The sequence below is a fragment of the Manis javanica genome, chromosome 1, assembly GCF_040802235.1.
Source record: "Manis javanica isolate MJ-LG chromosome 1, MJ_LKY, whole genome shotgun sequence".
Classification (NCBI taxonomy): Eukaryota; Metazoa; Chordata; class Mammalia; order Pholidota; family Manidae; genus Manis; species Manis javanica.
In genome coordinates this window covers 229,446,342-229,471,867 of record NC_133156.1, presented here as the reverse complement: position 1 = coordinate 229,471,867, position 25,526 = coordinate 229,446,342, and the positions used below count along the sequence as shown (strand labels likewise).

At 48.1% G+C, this 25,526-nt stretch overlaps 1 protein-coding gene across 10 annotated transcripts in view; it reads left to right on the top strand.

The window, feature by feature from the left end:
* Positions 1–16,415: 16,415 nt before the first annotated feature.
* KCNS3 (potassium voltage-gated channel modifier subfamily S member 3) overlaps positions 16,416–25,526 on the top strand; it is a 36,669-nt gene continuing 27,558 nt past the window's right edge. For 3 of the 10 annotated variants that reach the window (XM_073216240.1, XM_037026587.2, XM_073216213.1), the window contains exon 1: positions 16,416–16,961. The gene's annotated coding sequence lies outside the window, so the exon portion shown is untranslated. Of the gene's footprint in view, positions 16,962–17,565; positions 17,720–17,805; positions 17,974–25,526 lie in introns of those variants that run through there. The other 7 variants (XM_017649886.3, XM_073216197.1, XM_037026586.2 and 4 more) reach the window with 5 other exon arrangements.

The following is a 25,526-nucleotide window of genomic DNA, read 5'->3' as shown; positions in this document are numbered from 1 at the left end:
CAGGGATCCAGTCCAGGTTCTTTGGGTTTTTCTGTAGCAGTACTAGAGGCCAGGATTGGGGAAGGGGGCATTATTCAAACAGTTCATTTCTTGCTTTTATGGTTAGTGTCTCTTTCCCCTAGTAATTTAGCCCCAAGGCTGTCAGTGTACAAACTGGGGAGCTTCTTGGTAATGTCTGATGCCGAGAGCAAGGAGAGACGACAGAAAGGCAGACACTCCAGACTGGTAGGTGGCAGGTTAATAAGCAAGGGAGCCTACAGAGAGGCTTGTCTTGGGTGCCAGAAGACCTCTGTACCCACCAGTCTTGAAAGTTCATACAGACACCTTAAGAGAATTCAGTCCCATATATGGTCCGGACATTCTCAACAACACATTACCTTCTCAAGGCTGCGTCCTTGAAAATGGCTCCTGCTGTGGGAACGGTGGATGGAGCATACATTCCAGGGAAGGAGAGGAGCTAAGGGGCCTCCAGTTGCCAAGGTCCAGCTTGTGGGTCCGCCCAGTGGTCACATCCTCTTGGTGACCTTCTTCAACACTGGCCTGGCTAGTGGGACACACTCAGAAAACACACCATGACTGGCCCTCCGTTAACTTACTTACCCGGCTCGAGCACTCAGTGCTCAGAGAACACTCGGTGAGCAGTTCGTGGCCGATGGTCCCACCACAGCCCCGTGGATGATGAGGGAACAGCCTGCCCGTGAGCAATGTGTTACAGGCTCTGGCTTTTAATTTGCTGCCAGCGATGGGCAACACACTGCAAGCTTTGTCTTTTCTCTGTTTCACATTTGAGAGACTCTTAGGATGCACACAGAGCTGCCAAGCGGCTGTGGCCCTCAGCTGCCAAGCATTCTCCCCTCTCCTCTCTGGGCTTCCGTGTGCTTACAAGTAAAATGAGTGAGTGGGACCGATGATTCCCTGAGGGCCATGCCAGCCGGGGCACTCTGTGACTTCTCATTAGCAGAGGCTTACTCGTGCAGAGGCTGTGGTCACTGACTCTGACTCCGGGGGAGTCTGGGAGAGTCTGGCTGCCAGGAGAACAGGGCCTGGTGACTGCGGGGAGCACATTCACTCAGTCTGGGACTTCCTGGCTGGTCATATCTGCCGGAACAGATGCTAATGTTTTACTGTGAGGAGAATTCCCAGGGTCTGGAACATCCCTACACTGCCCGAGGACCATTTCCTGGTGATGGGAGAAAGCAGGCCCAGGAAGGCCTCCTGGAGGCCCACGGGAGCACTCAGCCAGGGGACCGAGAGAGTCGGAGCCATTCTGGCTGGTTGTGTAAAACTGACTGAAAAGGCTGTGGACGTTGCCCCAACACGTGCCATTTGATGACACCATTTCTAGGAGTGGGAGGAAGCCCTGGCTTGCCAGGTCTGGCATCTCAGAGGTAACAGGGCTTTGAGGTCATAAAAGAGCACCTGATTCCTGGTCTTGACACTCACCAGCTGTGTGACCTTGGGAACATCACTAAACTCTTCTAAACTGAGGTTATTTGTCTGTAAAGTAGGGATTTCCTGTATCTCAAGGTTCTCCTGTAGAAAACACTTGGCAAATCACAGAAACACCATCAGGAAAGCATGTAAGAAAAAACTTGCTTCCCTCCTTCTGCCCCAAACTCTCACCTGGAAGGATAAAGATTCCCTGAGTGAGTGAGTGAGTGAGTGAGTGAGTGAGTGAGTGAGTGAGTGTGTGTGTGTGTGTGTGTGTGTGTGTGTGTGTGTGTGTGTGTGTAAGAGAGAGAGAAATACTGAGTGCAAAATAAGACATTGTTTTTCAGTATTTCAGCAATGCCTTCATCATTTTATGCAATGTTTTAATTTTAAAAAAATGCTCCAAGGTAGCAACATTAAATTGGGGAAGTTGAGTGAAAAAAGGATATAGCTGGGAATACTTTTTGTGCTCATGGAAACTCTATTGGAAGTAAACACAACAGAATGGTAATGTGATGATTTCTGGGCGTGGAATGAATTACTAGAACTTTCAGACGCTGCGATCTTGAGCAGAAGCAATGGCGGGAGCTGGCCACGAAGGGGAGCCCGTGCCCCTCTAAAGGCTTTGAGGCGGCGAAGGGAGCGCTGGCACCCCTTGGCCCCGAAAAGCCCGCCGACTGAGTCGCGTTGCCCTGAGCCCTCCCCGTCACATCTGCTGGCCCCATGCAGGGAGGCTGGCCTTGGGAAGGTCGTCCTCGGGCCTTAAGGGCGTGGCTCAGGGTGGGAGACCGCGTCTCCCTTGCTCTGTTGAGTTGGGGTGGGGGGGGTTTCCCCTGGCCCCTGCGCATCTCCAGGAGGAGAAGGGAAGGGGGCACGTCCCACGGCGGAGGCAAGCCCGCCACGTGCCCAGAGGCAGGGGCCTGAGGAGCTTCGGGCAGGTTAGGGGAAGGGGGGCCGAGCAGGGTGCACAGCGCCTTAGCGGGCAGGAGCGAGCGCGAACCTGGGCAGCCGCGGAGGGGAGCCACCTCCGTTCCCAGCCGTGGGCCTGGCGGCCGTGGGGAGCTGTCCGCCGGCCTGCAGACCCCGCGGAGGCCGCGCCGCATATGGGCCCCCCCAGGCGGCCGTCCGTCGGGGAGGGGCCAAACCTGCGGAGAAGGAGGGACGTGGGGCGGGAGGAGCCGCGGCCTGGGCTGGAGCCCCCCACGTTAGCGGGGTGTGCAGGCCCCTGGCCGGTGCCCCGAGGCGTGGCACCCTCCTCCCCACCGACGATGGCGCCCCCGGGGCCGCCCGCCTCACGTGAGCGCTGGCGGCTGCTGGTGAGAAGCAGAAGGGACCTGGGCACTGCAGGCACAGCGGGGGCCGGCTCAGGAAAACCCCCACGTCACACGCGCGCACACCTCCCCCAATGCTTGTCTTTTCCCTCTTTCCCTCCTCCCTGCCCCAATATGCTGGAGGCCCTGATCCTAGAGAAAGAAACAGGGCCTTTGGGAAAGAACTAGGCACCCTCTGCACTCCAAGTCGTCTCCGACTCCAGGTCCCTTCAGCCCCAAGGCCCACCAGGTATCAGGGAGGTGAAGGCTGTGAACTGGCCGTCAGATGATTGTCTATAATTTTATGTCAAACTATCCTGGACTTTTAACAAACAAAACTACCTGACAGGTTGTGGCATCTGCCCAAAGTGTCCCTAAGGGCAACAAAGAGCCTTCTGACTGGACGTCGTTGAAGGTGGTGGTTGGAAAAGAAATCCTTTTCATGTTTATTTTCAAGTTGAGGCAGCACAACAAGCCTCGAGGCCTCGGTGTCCTCTCCTTCAGCTAGTGAGCAGGGCTGGTCAGTGCTCTTCCCGCGTGGCCAGCTCTGGGACAGGGGAGGGGGCTCAGAGGTCAATGAGGCGACCTGTGAGGGGCACTCTGCCCTTCTCTTAAAGCCTCTGCTCATCCCTTCCGAGGCTCTGAGCACTTTCAGCCGGAACACCTGAGCAGCATGTGTCTGGGCTTTGTGGATCCGAAAAGGTAATTCTTCAGTTAAAGAGAAAAGGGGATTGCAAATCAGGAGAAGTTGGCCAGGTGCCTAGAGCAGGGGTTGGAAAACTTACTCGGTAAAAGCCGGATAGGAAGTATTTTAGGTTTTGGTGGGCGGCACAAGTCTTTATTGCAAATTGTCGACTTTGCCTTTTTAAGTTTGACAAGAGACAGAGAAAATACACACAAGAAAGGGTATGTCTGGGTTCCAATTAGAGCTTTATTTATGGGCAATAACTTTTAAATTGCATGTGAAACTGCATTTTATGTGTTTACTATGAAATGTCATTCTTCTCTTGGTTCTGATCAAACCACTTGTAGCTTGTGGCTGTAGTTTACAGACTCCATCCCTTGATGGTCCCCTGTAGGATTCTGTTGATCAATCATTATAGCCCTGGGTGTTCCCTGCACACAGTTTCTCTTAAAAAACACACAAATGGGGGAGTGGAATTCAGAGGACATTGTAGCTCCCTACACACTTACTACAAACCTCCCAGCTGCCCCTAGCCTTCTGGCTCAGCTTCTTTTCCAGCCACCTCTTTGTAGGGGAGCACACTGGAGCCCCAAGAGGAAAGCTGTTAACCCAGTACTACACAGCAGCCCCAGCAGCCAGGCGAGGACCAGGAAACAGTTGCATGCACAGGCGTGCTTTTGAGGCCCATCTGTGGCTAGGCACCCTAATAAGTGTGGTGGGAAGACAGAGAGAATGCATTCTCTGAGGGTCATCTATTCACTGGGCAGAGGCTCAGAATAGTGCTATGTCTTACAGCCGCTCTCCCCAGCTGGAATATTGCCAACTCCCCTTCCCACATCCTGGGCAAGACATCAGGCTCTGGTTATTTTCTTTTATCAAAACTAGTCCAGCTCTATTTATGATGCCAACATCGTATGTGATTTGGAGTTTTTCTCACCATATTAGGCCACTGCTGGGCTCAAAGGGTTTGAGTGGCATGGGGCATGGTCTCCTTTTCCTCCCTGCTGTTTCCTCCTCTGCTTCCCTGCCTTGTCAAGTCTTTAATCCAGTGGGGTGTTGGGGCAGGGAGGCAGAAGAGGGGCAGCAGTGTGCTCTTAAATGTTTGTCAACTAACTCTCTGGAAAAGATTCCCTGATTTGTGGCATTTTCAGATTTCCGTGGGGCGGTGACCCAGCATGGCTGATTTCAGGCTACCAATGTGGTGTCACTGGGTGTGGAATTGGGAAGCGACGTGCAGGGGCACCCTCTCCCAAGCCCATGTGGGCTGGTGTGAGTCAGTGTGAGCAGGCCTGGGCATAGCTCTGGATGAAGGATGATGGGCTAGTCTCTACCTGAGTGGACACAGGTTGGGTCCTTTCACTGCTGACTGCCACCCACTGCTGCCCTCGCTGACATGAATTATGTTCCTCAGACCTGCTCAAGATAGGGAAGAAAAAATGGTTGGTAAATTGCTCAGTGAGAGGGTTCAGGGATGCATAGCAGCCGGGGAAAGAGACAGGCCTTCCTGGTGATGAATGTGATCGGGCTCCTGGCTGCTAGTCACTGAGAACTGACTGACAAATTTAACTGAAGTGTGATTTCCGGGGAGCCCACAGAGTTCATGAGAGTCCAGAGGATCACACTTGGAGATGGGCAAGAAGCAAAAAGCAGAAACATAGCAACTGTGTCAGACCTGCTGCTACAGCCGCCATCAGCTCTCACCACCCATGTGGTGCTTACACCAGCTGCTTACAACACAAAGCCCTGGGACAGAAGTCAGGCCAGACATATGTCTCCATTCCATGGGGTCAAACTGCTCCTTTCTCTTGAGGAAACAGAATCACCCTGGGGTTATCCAAGACCCACAAATCTTTTGCTCTGACCAATGCTTTAAATTCAGAGAAAATAGAAAGCCTGGACTCACAAAGGACCAAATACTTAGGAAAAGGCTAGAATAGGAGAAAGGCCCACACTGGACAAGGAAGCTTGTCCATTTCAATTTGGATTCTGGGTGGAAAAATTTCTTTCTACTCTCTCATTCAGGTTTGGTCTTCATGCTCACAATGACTTATGGTCCATAGAACTACCAAGCCAAGACATTAACCTAAACATGGTCTCCAGATAATAATGCATCTGAGAAATTTAAAACCTTTTGGTACGACATACCCTGAAGCCAGGCCTTACAGACATCTTGGATGAGTGGGCTGATGTGTTGACGAAAATGAGTGGGAAGCTCCCTTATGCCACTGGAAGGAACCAGACCAAGGAGGCAAGAGCACCTAAGGGGTGAGCGCCTCTGTCTGTGCTCTGGACCTCTGTGTGGTTCCGTAAATGTTAGGCCTAGAGCTGAATCTCTGGGTCACTTTACACACCAGCCTCATCTAATCACAGTCAATCTTTAGAGTTTATATTGGATTCGGTCAATGGGCCTACCATGCCATTTGGTGAAAAATTTCAGTTGCATGTGAACTTTTTAATGACAGGGGCCATGTGCGGTACTGTGTATGAGTTAATATTTTAAAGTTATATGAATATGAATATGAATATGTAGTCAGTTAACATTTTAAAGTATTAATCAGAGTGCATCCCCCTTCCACTTTTTTTGTACACCAGCTTCTATTTAGTCAGAGGCTAGGTTTAGGATTATTATTATAAGAATGCAAAAAGAAAGAAATGTCAGAATTTCACTTTTGACTTGCAAAATAAGCTCTTGAAACCCATAATAATGACTTTCAGAGAAAGGAATTAATTATAGAAGCTCAAGAGCCAAGGTTCTGGCATAAACAATAGATGGGAAAGGGAATAAATGAAGAATGAGTTTTCTTACAGAATTGATAGAGCAAGCTGTCAGGTGATGGTAAGGCCCTAAGAGAATTGGTGGAGGCCCTAAGAAGGGCAGGAAGATGGAAATACCACTTCCAAGTTTGGAAGAACCCCAGAGCGAAGGATACCAGTATCTATTTTTGCAAACCATCTAGAGATATCTGCTCCCTGCATGGAGTTCGAGCCAAAGAATAGTGGCAGCTGGGTGAAATGTCTGGAAATGTGGGCCTAAGTGTACCCTACAGGGTGCCTCACGCTCCTTGCAGCGCCAGGAAATGGGCTAAGAGTTGCTGGGCTGTCTGGTAAGTGGAGTAATGTTCCCAAAGCACCCGGGGCAGTATCATGAGGGAATAGAGTAAATTTACAAGCAACTGAGGCTCCAGCAAAAATGTGGGTGTTACTTACTAGGTTATAACATAGGATGAATATCAAACAGTGGGCAGCCCATCCCAGTGGAGACCCCTAGTGAAGACTTGACTCGACTATCCCAGCTGCTGGGCTGATTCATAGCTGTCCACAGATCAGATACCTCTGAGGATATGGAAAGAAACGGGGTAGGGGAGGAGCCTGAATTTAAGTCCAGGAAGTACCAGATTTACCTGGAATTACCAAGTTATATTTTGTTGCCATGAAGAAGTGAGTTCTCAAGAGCTAAGTCAGTGATAAAGAAAATAAAACATTTGCATCTTTGAATCTGAATCCTCAAAATTCACATTCAGTAATCCCAGTTCTTTGTGCTGAGCCTGGTATAATTTTAATATTCAGGAAACAGTTGCTGATGGTAGGGATGAATGACTGAAAATGCAGCTCTCCTGATTGTCTGGGAGAGCGTATTTAGAAGCCACACTGCCAGCCTTCTAGCCTCAGGGGTCCTGCCTGCCATCACTTAGCAGGACTTGAAGCCTCTCCCTAGAATGGTTTACACAGAATGAGAGCCGCAGTGCAACCAGCAACTCGCAATCTAGCACTTTATTGTGAGAGCTGGAAGGCGTGCTTTGAAGTTTATGCGGGATTTTTATTGATGCTCCTCATTATCCAGCTAGGAATTTACTTTGTTTATGAAAAATTCCTCTTTATATACAGAATAAGAGCATGGGTACTAAGGGCTAGGAAGGAAAGTGGAAGATAAATTTACATTTATGATTCTCGTTTGTGCTTGGTGGGGCACCAAAGCCTCAAGATAAACTTTTAAGTTAGTAGTATTATTACCTCCATTTTATAATAGCTGAATTGTAGCTATGGTTAGTACACTTGGCACTCAGTAGACGATCAAGTGTTGGATGAAGGAATTAAAGAATGACAGGTGAGTCACATGTTCAAGGCTACACAGTGGTAGGCAGCAGAGCCTGTAAATAACTGAAACCAGCATATTTCCTTTACACTACGACAGGCATTCTAGGGCTGAAGTTAGTTCCTTGGTGGTCATCTATTAAAACCCTCTCTTTCTCTATAGTCTTGGATGTTTTGGTCATTATTATTTTGATTCTCCAAAGTCTTGGATCTAAGCTTCTTTCCTCAGAGCAGGAGAAAAAAGAGAATATGTGCAAAACCTCAGAGAGTCCTTCAGGGTGGACAAGATGGAAATTGAGGGACATTAGCTCCTGTGATCTCTGTCTTCTCAATAAGTAGGTGACCTGCTAGGGATGAGGTCTGAGGATTGGATTGGGATGGCAACATTCAAGGGCTTAGGAATAGAGAAAATCTGAATAGGGTTTTATGGGGAATGTTGAAAAAACTAGAGTGGAATAAAAGATTTGCTGGGCAACAGAAAGGTCCTAAATAATTTGTGAGGAAGATTACTCAGCTCATAAATTTCTTCACACAGAAGTTATTATTTCCAAGTAGTGGATGAGAAAAATGAGAATTTCCCAAGATTCTACAGGTAGTAAGTGGCATTTTATTTCTTTATTTAATATATGCCTCAAATTATCTTTCTTTTTACCAGACATTTAATCTTAAAGCCTTTTAAAAAGAATCTAGGACTATAAAACTTAAATGGAATGTGGAAACGTGATTAAATTTTTTTCTGCATTATGATCTTTTTTCAGTTTTTAAAATTGAGGTACATACAATAAAATGCACAAATCTTGGTGGGCAGCTTGGTAAATTTTGACATGTGCTGCTCACGTATCCAGCACCCAGATCAAGATAACAAACATTTGCAAAGGTTTTCCCCCTTCACCTACTTCAACCATCTCCCAATCCCTCTTCCCCTATGCTAGCCGCCACAGGGGCATTTTAGATCTGTGTCAACTCCTATAATAACCATGCATTTTTATGAAGGTGGCTTGCCATAGTTATTTCTTAGCTGATTATCTGATATGGTGCTCAGTTCTTGAGAGCAGAGATTATGTTTCTTGATCTTTGTGTTTTCCCAAATCCTTAACACAATGTACCGGCCTGAGCAAGCTCTCAAAGGACTCGGGTTAGAGCTCTAGGAGACATCAAGATATATGAGCAGGGGCTCAGTCAATCGATAAACTTGTCTAGAGAAGCAGTCCCAGGGAGAGGAGGGCAGAGGCGCCTGCAGCAGCTCATACTCTGGTAGAGGTGTCCTCCATGGTCAGACCCCGTGATGTCCAAACTACCCCTGGCTCATCAGGCTTCTGCACCTGGACCTGGAGATCCCCCTCTTCCTGCTTCCCCCTGACCACGCCCGCATGGCTAAGGACTGACTACCCAGCTTTCTTGCTCTTGCTTTTTATACTCAGCATCCCACATCCAGCCAAGTATATGAGGTCATGAAAATAATAACTCATAATAGCTTAGTGCTCTGGTGAAGGGGAAATGTGGGGATGTCACAGTCTCAGGGAAACACCAGAGCCTGCCATTGGCTGTGGACACAGGGTGTACCTGTGTGCGGCTGTGTGTGTGTGTGTGTGTGATGCATACAGCTAACTTCCTGAGAGTATGTGCACACCCGTACATGTTCATTTGAGTGTGTATGCATGTAAACAAGGTACATGTGGACCCAAGTCCTGTACCACAGATACACTGTCCTAGAAACCTACCTGCTAGTTCAGAAGAAATCAAAGATACTTTTCAGTCACGGAATGACTTGAGCCCAAATGCTGATTAGGATCTCCTAAAGGTAGTTGTGCAAATACCTGCAATGCAGTGCTGCACCATCATAAAATGACAAATCAGAAGCTAAAAGTAATTCTTGGAGAGTTTTATCTTTAAAAATATCTCATATGAGATCTTTAGGGACTAAGTAAAATGGTGACTACAATATTTATTAATATTAAATATTTGTATCAGTTTAGATTAGAATTGGTTGCATTAATAAACACACCGAGGTACAAATAATTAATTTATTTTCTCTCAAGGAAATGAAGGGTGGTGACTGGCAATATACAGCATTGATATAGTATCTCTGTGATGTGGTGAGGGCCCCAGATTTCACTTAGTTCCCACTCCACCATCCATAGGGTGTGTCTCATGTTCTCATGGTCCAAATGGCTGCAAGAACACCAGTCATCTCATCCATAATCTAGGCAGGAGTTGGAGGAAGGTAGGAAAAAGAGAACTTTTAGTCTCTTTAAAAGAGATTTTCTGAGAATTCTTGGGCTTATATGTGACTGTTTAAAGTTAATATAGCCACACTAGTGGCAAGAGAGGCTGTGAAATGTAATGTGATTAGTTGAGCACATGAATGCTTGTAAACACTGGAGTTCCATTCTTAAGATAGAAGAGAAGAATGAAAATTGACAAGAGGCTGTCCCTGTCATAGTCTGTAGTGCTCTTATCTCTCAACAATATTATCCTGCTATGTCATCTTCCCTCCCTGTTTGGTAATAAGGCAGGTGGTACCATCCCATTGAATTGTGAGCTCTTTCAGGGAGGAACCCTGTTATCATTCCTTTTGGTCCTGTCTCTTTAGCTCCCTTTATTAGCCTGGTATCTGGCATATTGGTAAGTTCAAAATCCTTGCTTTACAGGTGGGAAAACTGGGCCAAAGGAGAAGAGATAACTTACAGTGTCATTTCAATGTCAACTCAAGAATGATGACATTTCTTGTTACATTAAGAAAAAGAGAGGTCATTTTTCTTCACTTTTTTCCCCCTTTGGTAAGAAAACACGAAGTCAAGTAAGCATGAAGTAGGTCTTTTCACTAGCTTCTAAGAAAGGTCTGGGTTCATTCCCACCCAGGTCCTCTGAAGCCAACCTCTCTCTGTGGCTAAGTTCTCTTTTGTTTGTTTTCTTTGGTGGCATGAACTTCTGCCAGGTCAGGCACAAGGCTGCGTGCTTCACATTTATCATTCACTTCAATATTACAACTCTTTGAGATCGGATTACCCCCTTGCCACCTCCTTATTAAACAAGGGATTCTCCCCTGACACCCACCCTGCCAAGTATCAGGAGACGACTGAGCACATGACACCTAACAGTGGCCAGATGAGACTGATGGCAGTGACATGTACTCACAGCTCTGTGATGGGTGGGGGTGGGGCTCCGCATGCCACGCAGGGTCACCTGGGGCTGCACTCTGGAGCAGAGAGAACCAGCAGGGGCTGTAGCCAGCAGCCTTTGTAGTGTCAGGAGGGTGAGGAGCTCTTGGTTCCTGCAGGAGGATGGGATTGGCTTGTCTGAATAGTTCTCTGGGCTGGCAGGGAGGTGAAACTCATTAGGCTGAGGACCAGGTGGGGTGCATCTGGTCCAGTGAAAGGGGAACTAGCTAGCTGGGGTGGGGGTGGGGGTGTATCTGACCAGAGCAGGGCAAGTCCTGGCTAAGCTTCTGAGTCCTGTGAGGCTCAAATATATCAAGGCAGCATGTGGAATCTCATAATGATTGGGGCATATGCTATACAGTATAATTATCCCCATTGTATGTGGGGCGATCTCAGACACTGAGACACAGGGAAGGCCAAGGTGACAGCTAGTTTGAAGCTGAGCTGATCCCTAAAAGGCTTTTCCTTTCTTGTATATTACCCTGTATCACGCCAATATATGTTGTGAATGAACCCCGTTCCCACCCTGTGCGGGAGCATCTTGCCAATGAGGAGACCGAGGGTCAGAGAGAGGAGAATTGCCATGGATCCCACACTAGAGAGGGGCAGAGCTAAGCTAAAGCTCAGGGTGCTGAGTCGGGGTGCTTCACCTGCTGGCACGGCCGCCTCCATGTTGGCCCTGATGCCAGAGAGTGGTCACAGCCTGCTGGCTCCTGCCTCTGCACAGGACTGGGGAGAACACGACCTTGGGAATGCAGAAGGGACCATTAGCAGGGATTCTGCTGCCCTGAGAGTTCCTTAAAGATCAGACCATGAACTGGAATGACTGTTCAGGTAAGTTTGTTTGTTTTTTTGTTGTTATTGTACTGTGGAGAAGTAAGGCCTGGGACCATCAAATTAAGTATATGCATAATTAGGAGTGATATTCAAAATGTTTAACAAATGCTGGCAAGACTGTCAGCTCTAGCAGGACCAAGCTTTAGCCCTTTAGTTGCTGGTTAGTGGAAAGATCTGGGGGGGTCCTGGAGCAGGGTCTGGGACAACAGGAAGGGTACCCAGGGAGCTTGGGGGCAGGGCTAGGTACCAACTAGTATAGAAATATTTCAATTTTTCCATGTCAGCCCTGTCCATACCCTATGAGCAGCAATCCTGAGGCCAAGTTCACATTTCTATGTGGAGCCTGGGGCTGTGTACAAAGTCTGGGCTCTACAGAATACTGGTATGGGTGGACCTGGCTGAACCGGTCCTCCTCCATGCAGTCCTGAGGAAGGGCGTTCCAGCCATGCGCTTGGATCCCAGAGGGATACACTCAGTTCTTGAGAGAACCCTATTGGGTCCTAGCTGGCCACCCAGCCTGCCTCCTCTCAGGGGTCCTCTTTGGTCCCTAAAATATACCCAGGGGCCTTCTCAGTCTCCTGGGGGAACTGTTAAGGGGCTGTTCACTGGCTCCGAATATCTGCCCAAAGTATCTTGGAAGTATATATGCCCCCAACCCCTCAATTTCTCTAGGTCTGTAAGGTGACTGTAAGGTGTCCATCCCAGTGTTTGTGGTGGTGGGAATTTGGAACATCACTGGGAGTGGATGGTGGACACAGATAAAGGAACACACCATATGCATACAGAAGGCTGGAGATAAAACCCGTCATGCTGTGTAGAGTGAAACATGTGAGAAGATTGAGATAAAGGACAAATTATCATTTGCATAAATTAAAAATATATGCATTTAAAACAACTGTACACATTTTATAAGGACACGTGGAAACAGAAGGCTGGCCATAAGCACACTGGAATGGCTTCCGGTGGAGGATGGATGGCAACATGAGTATGAAATGGGGAATAAAAGAATAAATAAATAATGAAAGCAGGAGAGGCCTTGTGTGTGCTAATGAGGAAAATGGTGACATAACGGTGGAGTCTGAGGCATTTAACCCTAAGAACATAAGGAAAGGAAAGAAAGATGAAAAAGTCAGTGCAACTGACCAACAGTAATAGATATTTGCAGCTCTGTTTAAGAGGAAGAGAGGGGTGCCTTGGAGAGAGACCTGCCAGTTCCTGAAAGCAGAGAGCAGGGCACTTACTTTCCACCTTGCTTCTCCAATATATCTGGTGGGACAACTAACTATCTTGGCTTGTCTGGGCTGAGGAGGTTCCTGGGACTGGACTTTCAGCTTTAAAACTGGGACAATCCCAGGAAATTTAAGGAAAGGTTGGTCACCCTATGACCCAGGTAGCCACTGGAGATCTATTACTGAGGAAGCAAAAGAGAAGAGACCATGGGGTGTGCCTGGTAGTGTCTGCCATGGAGAAAGTCTTCACTATTCTAGTTGGAAATGACGGCTGGAACCTATGCTATGTGCCATCACTCAAATGAAAGATGGTTAACATAGGAACAGGACTCTCCCAGAGGAATACCATGAGGCTGACCTATCTGGTCTTTGGGCATCTGGATTTGCTTTCCTGCATCCTTCCTGAAGTCTGAAGGCCTTAGTCTGTTCCATCCATCCATCTATCTTTTCAATCATTCACCCTTTTATTCTTATAACAGTCACTAAGCATCTATAGTAGGCCAGGCTTTGAAGACAGTGGGATAAATAATACTATATAGTGCCTACTCTCCAGGAGCTCAATTTAACACAGAGAAGACTCAATCCAAGCAGGCAACAATAGTATAGAAGTACAGCTGTAACTGGAGGTTTGTGCAAAGTACAATGGGACCCAGTAGAAGGAACAACTAAATATGGACTGTGAATCAGGGTCTGGAGGTTAAGTGGGCATTTGCCAGGTGGGGTGGGGGGGCAGTGCAGTCAGAGTCATGGCTCAGACAGCACACAATGAGCACGGTGGAAAGGTGGGTCTAATGTGTCAGGCTGGAATGGGAGAGTAGAGAATGTGTGTGTTGGGGTGGGAGAAGGATGTGTGGGAAAAGTGTGAAGAGCTTGAAATATGGCTAAAAAGGTACCTTTTGACCAGAGTGTGAAGACTCTTGAAGTCCACTCCTTGGAGTACTTTTATGACCTGACTTGTGAGACGGAGCCTTTGCTCTGCTGAGGTATATTGTGGGCATTAGCAAGTGGAACATAGTATGTATGCATTTGCTCAGTCTTTTGACCTTGGCACAGGTGTTCTAGGGAGCTCGTCTTGGGAAATGCTGAAGGCCCCCAGAGGACACCTCCAAGTACCGGAGGGGAGCGCTCCTTTGTGTCTGGAGACTCAAGCCATATTCTGTCACAAGGGGTTTTTTTTTTCTCTCTAATAATTTATAAACGATGTCCTTTTATCTGTAGAATTGTAAAGATTTTAGAGCTGGCAAGGACCTTGGAGGTCATCTAGTTCAAACCCAAACAGAGAGCTGGAGAGGAGATGTCACTGAGCTGATCAGACGCAGAGGCAGATTAGAATTCAAGTCTTTGGACTTCAAGACCATAAATATTTAAGGTACTTTCAATATAAGAATAATATATCAGGACATTTAAAGTAAGCATACAAATAATTTTGTAAAAGAAGAGTGACTATAAGCACAATAATCTGGAATAAAGTCATTCCGACTTACTAGATGTAGTCTTGAGCGGCCTGGCATCCATGCAAAGAGAGTGAGGGGATGGTTGATATGCTTTCTTTTTACCTGGTAGAAGGTAACAGAGAAAGAAAGATGTCTGCTCCCATTACGAGCGGGTGGAGCTGAGCAGCTCTATGACAGAGCATTCAGTAATTCACTTCAGAAACATGCAGACCTTATAAAAGTCCTGGAAAATTCAGTCTTCAAGGAACTCATTGTATGGCAGATTAACAATTAAAATCTAGTATGGTGGGTGCTATGAAAGAAGGTGCTCAGGGAGCCTGGAGAAGAGATACCCAATCCAGGAGAGGGGAGGGGGCTTTCTGGAGGGGAGTGACAATCAGTAGCATGGTGTCCTAAAGGAAAGGGAGTTTGTTGAGCAAAGAAAGCCTTGGTGGTTGAAAAGGGTATTCCAAGTGGAGGGTGCACCACCATGAATTCAGGGGGATATGAAAAAGTGTGGCAGCTTAGGAGAATTGCAAGCTCCTCCTGTGATCAGACTGGCTGGACTGATGTGCAGGCTTCTGGGCAAAGACTAGTGAGTAAGAGGCACCAAGTGAATAAATGTTCATTGTTATTGCTAATAGCCCACACTCTGCACTCTCCACCTTCCTGCCAGAGATGAGGGCATTTATTTTCACATGTAGATCTGTCCCCACTTAAAAAGCAAATTAGTTATTTCCCTTACCTCCAGGGGTGAAACACAGCTGGTTTTCTGGCATTTGGACAGAGAATGACAGGCAAGTATGGGCATGTGGGGAAGTGGGTAGGACCTTAAGAGGGGGAAGTGTTGGGAGCAAGGAGCGTGTGGAGGCCGGGGAGACACACAGCCCACATTTGCTTGAGTATCTCCACTGACTTGGAGTCCTCTTTGAAACCATGGAGTAGTACCGTCAGCTGATAGTTAACCCCTTACAGGTTAATGCACTGCTTGCCTGCCTAACTGCTTTCCTATGGGCAAAGTTGATGAAAAGGGGGTGGGGTGTCATACCTTACAGCATAAAGACATATTGATGGGGTAGGAGGTGAGTGTGTGAAAGGAGGCAGGTAGATCAGAGCATGTCCTGTGGTGGAGACGAGGCCCGAGGAGGGCCTCTAGACACAGGGGCCAAGAGTGTGGCCGTGTGTGTGTGTGTGTGTGTGTGTGTGTGAGAGAGAGAGAGAGAGAGAGAGAGAGAGAGAGAGAGACAGTCCATTCACCATTTTGCCTGGCCTAACCTTGGCCGACTTTCAGGGGTGAGCTTTTTGGAAACAGACATGCTTTTTATGGTCCATAGGATGCTTTCCTGCTTATTAGTTCATCTGCTTCACGTGATCACCCTGTGAGGGGCAACTTAGCTGCAAGGCTAAATGACCTGTTGACAGGGCCCCTGTTACAGGGAACAGCAGGATGAGAGCCCGGGTCTCCTACTCTCAAATCTATGCCCTTTCTACACCCCACCCCCAGTATGCCCACAGTGGGTGCCAGTCCCTTCTGTTTTCCGTGTGTACAGGTGTCCCAGGGTGCAGAGATGAGCCCCACTGTGTGTGTCTGCCCTGCAGTTCACATGCGCCATCCAGACCCCAAGAGAAGAACCCACTCCTGGACTCTTCCGCACTGCAGAGGCCTTCTGCAGTGGTTAGAGGTGGTGCACGTATTTCATTCTCTAGGAAACAATGCTGGACTTGGGGGATAAACTTCATGATTAAAAATGATTAAATAGCAAACTGCTGGGAGAGATCCGGAAGGATTCTTCTCAATACTGATGAATAAACAGATGTTTAGAATAATCTTAGAATTTATGCTCAAGATGATGAATTGTATATGAAAATTACCTTCTTCAGCGGCTTGCACACAGCAATGTAGGCAAGTGCTTTGGATCCTCTTCCACAAGAGAGTGGGCAGGTTTGGGGAGCCAAAAAACTACGGGATTAGGGGGAGAGGGCCTTCAAACACCTGTTCTCTGGCCACCTGTGTGCCCACCTTGCTTTCCAGGAGCCAAATGAAAATGCCTGGGGGCTGAGGGCAGACTGTGTCCCGCCTCTGCCATTCCAGCTAGCTGCTGTCCTCTCCTCTAGCCAAACCTTGTAAGGTGCAGGCGTTGCCTCCTTTTAGAAGTCTGCTAGGCAACTGTGAGCACTGCTCCCTTTCCCCTGACTCCCACCGTCGGTTTTGATCAAATAAAAACAATGCTAAAACCAAAAGACACGACCGGGTACTTAGATGAGGTCAGAAAAAGTGTCTTTAACCTTTAGCACACATCTCCTCCTCCCCATCCCCTCGGTATTTCTGACTCAGAGTCTGGAGCTTAACTCTGTGTGGTCGTGCTGGGTGCTGGTCTGAGCTGAGCAGTCAGCGGGTGCTGGGCTGGGGGCAGCTGGCAGACTGAGTGACGTGGGGTGGGAACCCGGGGAACTCTGGGCGCCTACAGCTTGAAGCAGCTGGCTCTGAGGAATTACTGCAAGTCTGCACAACTTAAAAATCTGCAGTTGGAGGGAGGGAGGGGGAGCGCGGGGGTGGGTCCCTGAGCGTCCCATTTCTCCTGGGCGGTTCACTGAGCGTTCTCGCTTGCTGCAGAGGGGCCAGCGGTGCCTTCTGGACCACACGCCGCCCTCGCCAAGGTCCTGGGTTGTTACAAAACCTCGGCCAAGGGCATGTCCCTCTGAACCCTTCTTCCATCCTTTGGGAAGGGGACTAGACTCGTCCTCTTTCCGCTGAGTGCATGTGTCTGCCACCTCTTCTGAAGGTAAGTCGAGGAATGCAGTGTGCAAAACAATCTTGTTCTGCACTGTGCGTTGAGACTTTCAGGCATCGGGGCCCATGGTAAACAGGCAGGACCAGGGATTGTTTCTTCCTTTGCACTTTCTTTTAAAATAAATTGGGGCCTCGATACTTCCTAAGAATATCCCGGCAAATTCTGCAGAGTGTCGCTTGGGCCGTGACTTTCAAGAGGCGGTTGCCGGAGCCGCCGGGACCGTGGAGAAGCCAGCCTGACTCCCGCGGGGTCGCGGTGTAAGAGAGCGCGCAGGTGGGAGTCTCGGGGCGCGCTTCCTCTCCCACCGGACGGGGCACGCTGCTCCACGAGTGACTCTGCACTTAGGTCTGGGCGGGTGCGTGCATCCTGCAGGCCAGCCTCTCTGCCCCTCCATCCGTCGCCGTTCGCAGAGCCCGACCCCCGCAACCAGCAATCGCCCGCTGCGGAGCGGCGTGCCCTTGGCCTGGCGAGCTCAGGCTGCGAGCTCGAAGCTAGGCGGCGGGAGGCGCTGAAGCCAAAGGGGCGGTGGCCGAGCGGCAGGCCTTGCTCCGCCCCGCCCCGCCCCGCCCGCGGCTCCCCAGCGCGGCGCTTCTGCCGGGCGGGATAAACGGACAGACCCAGGCGGGCCGCACGGCTCTCCTCGCCGCCGCTGCGGCGGGCGCGGGGCTGCGCGGCGAGGCCTGATCCCTGCAGCGCGGGCGGGCGGCGTCGCATAGGGGAGCGAGCCCGAAGCGCTCCGACTCCTGCAGGTACCTGCTTGGGTCCCTAATCCCCCGTGCGCTCTGGAGACTTCTCCGTGCGATCCCGCAACTTTCCACACCTTTTGCTGCTCCAGCCCCACAGTGGCCCAGCTCACGGGTGCACCGCCCAGCAAGTCTACGCTCGCAGACGACTTTGCATCCCGCTGGGCGCCTAGCTCGCGGCGCTCCCCTCCTCCGGCCCGCAGAGCACGCTGGCGCTGGAGCCCTAAGGATCCGCCTGTTGCGCGAGCTGCGGGCAGCGGGTACGGTGTGTCGGTCCCGCGGAAAGGCGCAGACAGAGTATCTGGGATCAGCTTTCGAGCGTGGGGTCGGGTAGGGTGAGGTGGAGGCGGCGGTAGAATCGATGACCCGGGGAAAGGCGGCACTTGGCGCAGGGGCATCCCTGGGGCGTTTCCTTAGCCGGGAAGCTGTTCCTTCCCTTCCGCGAGAGGAGGCGCTTTCCTGGCGAATGTAAATCGTTCCCTGGCCTGCTCCGCCTTCCTCCCTGTCACTGTTCCCCTCCCCTCTGCCCTACAGCGGTGCCAGGCGCCCCGCGACAGTTGCGAGGAAGAGCGCACCCAGGGCCGGTGCCCCGGAGCAGCGCTGCGCCCGGGGACTGCCTGCGTGCTCTGGGTGGGAGCAGCCTGGGGCTTGCAGGGCCCGCGGCAAGTCGCGTGCAGACTCCCGGCGTTTGGATCAGTGGTGGTGGTGGGAGCGGGTGTCCTGGGGTCGGCAACTTCCCTTTCCCCCTGCTCTCTGGGTGGCTGCCGAACCACTTGAGGTGAAAGGGCTGGTGAGGCAGACCTTCCGGCAGGGGCCGCGGCGAGCCGGGCCAGGCGCCTTTCGCATTGCAGGGCTTGTTCTGCACCCCCGCTCCCCCATCCCGCCCCCTCCCGCTCCCCGCTGTCGTTTCTCATCACTTTTGGCAAAGGAGCACCTTTTGCGCCTTTGATGTCTCCCCCTACCTAGGCTGGCTCAGCCGGTAGACTAACTCGGGCAAAGAACTATTTCCGTCCCCCGGAATAACGGGGTGGGGGCGGAGGTTTGGTGCTGGGGCGTGAGGGGGTGGGGGTGCCCTTGTCCTCCAAGAGCGCATATTTGCGGTGCCCCCGACTCCTGGTTTTTGTATTTCATCTTACCGTCTGAAGAGTGGGGCAGGTGAGGAAAACCAGCAGAAACCTTCCCTGTCCTTTTTCATGTATTTGCTTAAGTGATTTGCGTAACTATTTCCTTACAACTGAATAGGTTACCCCTAGTTGCACCCCTTTTTAGACTACTTGCAAATACCTGCCCAGGTAAACGGGAAGCAAGCATTTTCTCCAGCACCTGCCCCCTTGTTAAAGGCAGGTGTCCAAGTATTTCTCCTACTGCAGGCTGAAAGAGGGTGGCATTGATTCTGTGGTTGAGCCTGGGATAGTGTAGGTTTCACTCCGTAAGGGGTTGTGAACTGCTTGAGGACATTGATTCAGTCAGTTTGCTTTTACAGCCAGCACACCCCCAACCTGGCCTGGGGCTCTGCTCTGGGTAAACAGCACAAGCCGTAGATTCTGCTCCCAGTCTAGTTCTGTTCTTCCTTTTTTCCACCTGATTCCTTCCTTCTCCTGTTCTAATATTAAATGTGTCTTCTCAGAAGTAGGAATCGCCAGTATTAGGGAAGAAAGGTGAAGGTGACACTGATGTGGGTAAGAACTCTGAATCTAAAGCATGTTGTGACTAGTCTAAGGAGACTTGGTGGGGTCTGTTTTAATTCACTGGTGTCTGAGCCATTATTACTAGGAAAATCAGCCCGAATAAACCCGTTCGTGAATGAAGCAATGCCAAGCTTTTGCAGGTCAAGTGGATGAGAGCAAGTCTTTGTTCTGTTCAGAAATACTAAAATATTAAAAACCCAATGCTGTCATGCTTGGGTTTGCCAGCAAAGCACCAGCTAAATATTTTTCCTTCTTCCTTATCATTGTTTTTTTTAAGAAAGAAGGGGAAAAGTGGGGACTCCAGACGCTCCTCCACTTCCAGTGAATTTTGTCCTTTACGGAAATCCTTCCCAGACTCTGCAACCTCTCCGTTCTACCAGAGCTCTCTGCTGCCCTGGCTCTGGCATTCAGGGTTGGACTGTGTGCAGCTTCAAGAGAGCAGGCACCACAGGGGTTTCCTTCTTTTTTTAAAAATAGGTAACACTTACTGGCTGCCTACCATATGCAGCTACTCTGCTGGGCACTTTTCCAGGCCATCATCTCCTTTAATCATCAGAACATTCCCATGAGAAAACTAAGCTTTCCTTCCTCATCGCAGTGTTTGTGGGGGCCAGCAATAGATGGATGCCTTTAGGGACCTTCTGAGTTGGATGGGAAACCAAAAGGACTGAGCTGGGCTGAGGGGTCCTCAGCAGGTCAGGACCCTGGCTAGGGTAGTTGGAGGCAGAGGGGAAGGTGTGTGTGTGTACTGCCCTGCTTACCAAGTATCAGAAAGGAAGACAGATCCTTCGGAGTGTCACTTGTGTGGAACACCCATAAGGAGACATCGTAGAGAATCGATTAGGCTAAGGACCTGGCTTCCAGCCCTGATTTCTACCTCTTTATGACTCCTTGACTTGATATGTCACTTTGCTTCTCTGCATCTCAGTTTGTTTAGCTATAAAGATCTAGATGTCTCATACTTGTTGTTACCTTTACTAGGCACTGTGCTCAAAGTTCTTGATGTATTAATTCATTTCATCCCGAAGACAACTGTCAGAAGTGGGCTCTGTTTTACTCTATTTTAGGTGAGAAAAAAAGACAAACTGAGTAATTTGTGCAAAAGCACACAACTAGGATGATGTGAAGCCATGATTCTAGCCCTGGCAGTCTGGCTGCCAAGCCACTGTGAGATTCTTCCCTCCCTGCATACACCTACAGCCCCAATACTGTGCCCTGTACTTAGTAGAACTCAGATTGGGCTTGTTGAATGGTGACAGATAGAGGTGGCTTGCCATTACCGAGAGATTTTCTGGGCCACCTGTCTCATTCTTAAAAGGCAGAGTGGAAACTGAAAACTGAGCTAGAAAAATGTTTTTGCTTTTGCAAAATAGTTTTCTTTCCAACAGGATTCGGAAAAAGGAAGATAGTTCATAAAGATCATAAGCTAGGTAAACATGGCTATTTCTAGGAAATGTGTTTGTTATCAGTGAGAAACCCAGAAAAATCACAGAACACTTAGCACTCAAATCTATCAAAAAAGCCCACCAGAAACCAACCCACAAGAATTTATTGTGTGGTGCCATGTGCCTGTATTGCAGGCACCAGGAGCAGGCAGAATCAAAGCCGTGTTCTCCAAGCTTGAACTTGAACATACAGTGGACCTGGAGACTCAAGATTAACAAGAAAAAGCAGGACAGTACGAGGTGCTAAATATTTTGATCCTAATAAAAATCACAATGACTCTTCTCAGCTGTATAGTCTGTTGTAGTTTGGAGAAACTTTCACAGGATTATCTCATTTCAGTTCTCATAGTAACAGTGTGATAAGTGATAGGCCAGGTGGTGACAGAAATCCTATGTTGCAGATGAAGAAAATAAGGCAAAGCGAGCCTTGGCCAGGGGTCTTTGGACTCCATGTCCTTCGTGTTTCTGCCTCACAGGAGGACAGTAGATGTGGCGGGTCCCTGGAGGTGGCAGAGTTTCGATTTCATCCTGCAGCTGGCTTTCAATTGCTGCTCCTGGCGAGCCAGGGTGCTTAGCAGAGGCAGAGGAGGAAGAGAAAGTATTTTTTGTTTTGTTTTATTTTTGCATTAAGGGACCTTGTATGTGGAGAGAAATCTCAAGTATTATGAACACAATAACAATATTTAGAATGTTTAGAATCAAATGTAGAACATGATTTAGAGGAATTTTCTTGCCTGCTTTTCTTTACCATTTATATCACCTTTTGCAACTTTGCAACACATTGCACATCTACCCCTAATAAAAGTAAACTGTTCTGGCTAAGCTGTAAGTAGTTACTAGATTAGGCTGCAGTGTTTTTCTCTGGGCCAAGGGGGTCTTACTCTCTTGGGAATCCTGCAGAACCCTGCACCATTGTTTGCTTGGAGTTGATCCCCTATAAAATTGCCTTTAATTGCACAAGTGTTGAATAATCAAGGCCCAGGATCTGCGTTTAGCCAATAATGTTACAGATAATGAAGTTCCTGTTGACAGTGGCTGGCTTCCCAGTGCTTGCTGAGTCCCCAGTGAATGAAACATCCTGCTGATCATCCTGAGCAGGTCGGCTGAGTTCAGCTGAACAGATGCTTACCAATCATGTTTAATTTATGCAGCTATTTCTTTACATATACAAATATGATGAGCATTCATTCAACAAGTATTTGGGTACTTACCCCTTGTTATGCACTATGCTAGGTGCTGAGTATGCCCTGATAGAGGAAACATGGGGAAGGCGGTGGATGAAGAAACAGACATTAAACAAATACATGCAAACATTTAAGTAGTGGCAAGTGCGCTAAAGAACTTCACAGGGCAGAGTGACTCAGATGGGAGGGGAGTTTAGATGCGGAAGCTGAGAAGACCTTTCTGAGGGACAGACTTTGCATTCTGACCATGGATAGAAGCTTATCAAGTGAAAAGTAGGAGAGAGAGAATTACAGCTGTGGAAACAGTATGAGGATTCTAAGGCAGGGATGAGCTTCCAGTAACTCCAGGAGCACAGGGTGGCCTGGTGGGAGGATGGGAGGGGTCAGGATCTTAGAGCTCATCCCCAGGGCTGTGGGAAGGGAAGTGTCAGGAGCCAACTGATATTTCCAGAAGATGGCCTGTGAAGGCTGTGAGATCAAGCAAGCATCTAGTTACGATGTTAAGAAGCCAGTGGGTCTGCGTGAGAAACAAATGGAGATGACCAAGGGGAGACCAGCCCCATCCAGGTTGGTAATGGGCTGGAACAGAGTCAGCAGGTGTGAGCAGTTTGTGGGCATTCCCTCTCTGTGGAAGGCCGCTGGGCTGGTTAAGGGAGCTGAGTCGACCTCCTCAAGAAACCAACACGTGCACATCTCTGTGTGTGGAGTCACATGGTCCCAGCGCTTCTCAAAGATCAGAAATGTGAATCTTAACTCTGACTTTGTCTCCAATTGCTGGGAAAATCTGAGTTTATCACTTGTCCTTCTCTGTCCCCAACCTCCCCACCCTCCACCCCACCCCAGCCTGGTGATTTTATTATTTAAAAAACTAAGGTAATCTTTTATGAATATTCTTCCTCAACAGTGTCATTTAACTATATTAATTTGGATCATTTTTACAAAGTGAGCTAGGAGAACTATGAGTGGGTATGTGGGAACATTTGTGGTGAGATTTGAAGCATTTGCTCCTTGTTAATCACCAGGAGGCTGTTTTCAAACTGACTTAGATGGAGAGATACCAGTGATAAGCCCAGTGGTGAGACGATGCCAAGCCCCTCCATGGTACATCGTGGTGAGGGCTGGTGGAGAGCCCCAGGCATGGCTCTAAGTCAACTCTCTGTGTCTCTCTGGAATCCTTTCCTGCCAGGTCTGCCTCATCACATGAGACTCCTCCTCTGAATCCATGGATATCTTGCAAAAATATGCAAGAGAGGTACATCTGGTCTGTCATCTGGGAACCCATATTTAGGAGAATCTGGGGTTCTAATGATAATACCGAACACCACAGATAGCCTGATAGGGACTTGAAGAAGTGATAGAGTCCCAGTGATCAATGTATAGTTATAGAGAATGAGAGTGTAAATAGGACCATAACATTGGAAGTTACTCCAAACATCAGTTGAGACCTTTTCTGCCTCTTGACTATTTCTTTCAGAAACGCTGACTTCTATCCAGGCACATAATTCATGTGTTGAGATAAAAGAATGCCAGCAGACTAAAAACTTTGTGCTTGAACATGCTTATATATTTTTTCCTTGTATTCTTCTATGGACTGGTTTGGTTTCCCTAAGCTCTGATTAATGTGCCGTGGTGAACTTAAAGCATTTCCTATGATTCACTTAAGGTAAAGAATTTTAATTGGCCCAAGAGATGGGAGAACTTCGTCGTCAAAGATTGTGGTCTGTAGACGTGGACTGAGAGGAGATGCCTGGCAAGGTTCTTTCAGCACACTTGTCTTTGAGGTCAATGAATCAAACCTTCTGGGCAGTCTTTTTCTTGTGGGTTTTTAAGCTCCCTGTTTTCTAAGTGCGGTGCCCTCGTGAGGCACTGACATAAACCTCCTCCCTTTGGTGATTAGGCATTGCCTGGCCAACAGTTAGCACCAAGGCTGTTTGAGAGGTGAGCCTTCTTGGCGAAGCTTGTCCTCTGGGCTAAAAGTGTAAATGAAAAGTGTCATTACGTGGTGGAGCCCTTGTGTCTGTCTGCCTATCTGTATATCTATCTCCCTATCTAGCTGTCTTCCTTTGCTGAAGTGTAAAAAGGTATTGATATTCTCATACCTTCTATCATCTCCTTAAATCTCAAATCCTGCATGTAGGCTCTCTGGTTATGCAAAAATAGGAATCTCATGAAAGTTCATATGAGGCCTGAAAATGTTACCTTTTAAGCAGTTTCCCCAGACTTCTTGGTCTAATTACGGGTCAGATGTTGGCTGGGTGCATCTTCTTGGTGATGCACGCTGAGTTTTCTTCTCCCAGTTTCTCCAGACGTAAAATGTGGAAGCTGCAACACACTCTGCCTCCTCCTCTAGGGTCCTTTCTATGGGGCTTTGAAGTAAAGGGTGCAGGATACAGTTACGTAACATGGTCCTAACCTCCAATGGGTTTCTTATAGTTGCTCTTTACCAGTCACTTCAATCACTCACATCAACAGTTTGGAGCACACCAGCAAGCCCTGTTTTATAACCCTTCATTTCTATGTTAGTGTCAGCAACTTGGAAATCATTCCCATTTATGCATTATTAGACATTGGGATTGAGGTTCAAAATTTCCCACAATGAAGTCCTAAGGAACGGCAAGTTCGATGTTTTTGAGTAGTGGAACTTCCAGGATTGTGTGTTGCAGGAGAGAGGAGATGGATTTTCTCTCCTGCTCCACACACTCATATGCACAGACACATGCCCTAGAGGAAAACAGCGTGCTCACTCGTGTGTGCAGTTTAGTTGATTGGACAGAAGTAGACAAACCACAAAATAGTACTATATTGAGTATAGGGTTTCAGTTTTATAAGATAAAAGGAGCTCTGGAGATGGATGGTGGTGATGGTTGCACAATATTATGAATACATTTACTACCACTGAACTGTATACTTAAAAATGTTTAAGATGGTGAATTTTATGTTGCATGTATTTGACCACAATAAAAAATTGGAAAAAAAAGAAATTGCGATTCCAATGTGCATTCTCAAATGTTTTGGTCTCAGGACTTTCACGTGCTTAACAATTATTGAGAACCACCCCCCGAAAACCTTTGTTAGTGTGAGTTATGTCTGTCAATATTTATATTAGTATTTAAAATGCAAAATTTTTAAAGTAATTATTACTTTATTTAAAGTAACAATCTCATTCATGTTAACAAATGACATATTTTTATGAAAAATAGCTGTATTTTTCAAAACAAAAAAAATTATAAGAGCAGCATATTTTACATTTCCACAAATTTATTTGTTGTCAGGTTAAATGGAACATAGTGAGATTTTCAGATTTGCTTCTCCATTTGGTCTGTGTTCTCACACATATTATATACTATGGAAAACTCTTTAAAGGGTCTTGGGAACCCCAGGAGTCCCCTGAACACACTTTGAGAGCTACTGTTGTGGAATAAATCTACAGCCAAATTAGCTTTTTATTATATGTTTTAGCCTCTTTTCATCTTGTATTAGCTGAACTAGAACTTCA